We start from the raw sequence: 2,256 nt of genomic DNA, 5'->3' as shown, positions 1-2,256 counted from the left end.
TTTTTCAACAGAAACTTTGCAGGCCAAATGGGAGGGTCACGCTATATTAAATGTGCTAACAAAAAACTCTGCAAACAAGAATACTCTATACATCAGGGCTATCCTTCAGAATAAAAGGGGAGATAAAAAGTTTCACAGACAAAAAAGAAATTAGAGGACTTCATCACAACCAAAGAAATCTTACAAAAAAATGGTATCAGGGACTCTGAATGAAAAGTAAAGACCATAAGAAGGAGCAAAAAAGGAGAAAGCAGAAAGTGGTAAAATTAAGTATAATTACAAAAACCAGTCAAGGAATTAACAAAATAAAAAGATGTAAAGTAAGACACCATATGCATAAAACTTGGGAAGGAGAGGAGAAAAAATGGGTTCAAACATAAGCAACTATTAACTAAGTATGGACTGCTATATGCAGATGTTATATACAAATCTAACAATAACCACAAATAAAAAACTGGTGAGAGATACGCAAAAAAGAGAGTAAGGAATTTCAATTGGGAGGGAGTTTTTTGGATTTTTCCACATAAAGTATCATGTCATCTGTGAAGAGTGAGAGTTTCACCTCTTCCTTGATAATTTGAATTATTTTTATTTCCTTTTGTTGTCTGACGGCTGAGGCTAGGACTTCTAGTACTATGTTGAACAACAGTGGTTGAGAGTGGGCATCCACTGTTGTGTCCCCGACCTTAAGGGAAAAGCTCTCAGTATTTTCCCATTGAGAATAATATTTGGTGTGGGCTTTTTGTAGATAGCTTTTATGATATTGAAGTAAGTTACCTCTATCCCTACACTGTGGAGAGTTTTTTTTTTAATTTTTTTATTTACAGCATAACAGTGTTCATTTTTTTGGTATCACACAGAGTACTCCATGCAGTACGTGCCCTCCCTATTACCCACCACATTGTTCCTCAACCTCTTACACCCCCGCCCCTTCAAAACCCTCTGGTTGTTTTTCAGAGTCCATAGTCTCTGTGGTTCATCTCCCCTTCCAGTTTCCCTCAACTCCCTCTCCTCTCCATCTCCCCATGTCCTCCATGTTATTTGTTATGCTCCACAAATAAGTGAGACCATATGATACTTGACTCTCTCTGCTTGACTTATTTCACTCAGCATAATCCCTTCCAGTCCCATCCATGTTGCTACAAAAGTTGGGTATTCATCCTTTCTAATGGAGGCATAATACTCCATTGTGTATATGTACCACATCTTCCTTATCCATTCATCCGTTGAAGGGCATCTTGGTTCTTTCCACAGTTTGGCGACCGTGGCCATTGCTGCAATAAACATTGGGGTACAGATGGCCATTTTTCACTACATCTGTGTCTTTGGGGTAAATACCCAGCAGTGCAATTGCATGGTCATAGGGAAGCTCTATTCTTAATTTCTTCAGGAATCTCCACCTTGTTCTCCAAAGTGGCTGCACTAACTTGCATTCCCACCAACAGTGTAAGAGGGTTCCCCTTTCTCCACATCCTCTCCAACACACGTTGTTTCCTGTCTTGCTAATTTTGGCCATTCTAACTGGTGTCAGGTGGTATCTCAATGTTGTTTTAATTTGAATCTCCCTGATGGCTAATGATGATGGACATTTTTTCATGTGTCTGATAGCCATTTGTATGTCTTCATTGGAGAAGTGTCTGTTCATATCTTCTGCCCATTTTTTGATATGATTATCTGTTTTGTGTGTGTTGAGTTTGAGAAGTTCTTTATAGATCCTGGATATCAACCTTTTGTCTATACTGTCACTTCCAAATATCTTCTCCCATTCCATGGGTTGCCTTTTTGTTTTGTTGACTGTTTCCTTTGCTGTGCAGAAGCTTTTGATCTTGATGAAGTCCCAAAAGTTCATTTTCGCTTTTGTTTCCTTGGCCTTTGGAGACAAATCTTGAAAGAAGTTGCTGTGGCTGATATCGAGGTTACTGCCTATGTTCTCCTCTAGGATTCTGATGGATTCCTGTCTCACATTGAGGTCTTTTATCCATTTCGAGTTTATCTTTGTGTACAGTGTAAGAGAATGGTCGAGTTTCATTCTTCTACATATCGCTGTCCAGTTTTCCCAGCACCATTTATTGAAGAGACTGTCTTTTTTCCATTGTATATTTTTTCCTGTTTTGTCGAAGATTATTTCACCATAGAGTTGAGGGTCCATATCTGGGCTCTCCACTCTATTCCACTGGTCTATGTGTCTGTTTTTATGCCAGTACCACGCTGTCTTGGTGATCACAGCTTTGTAGTAAAGCTTGAAATCGGGTAACG

Source organism: Meles meles, unplaced genomic scaffold (assembly GCF_922984935.1).
Source record: "Meles meles unplaced genomic scaffold, mMelMel3.1 paternal haplotype, whole genome shotgun sequence".
Taxonomy (NCBI): domain Eukaryota; kingdom Metazoa; phylum Chordata; class Mammalia; order Carnivora; family Mustelidae; genus Meles; species Meles meles.
The sequence above is the reverse complement of the archived record's forward strand: the minus strand, read 5'-3'. Positions refer to the sequence as shown.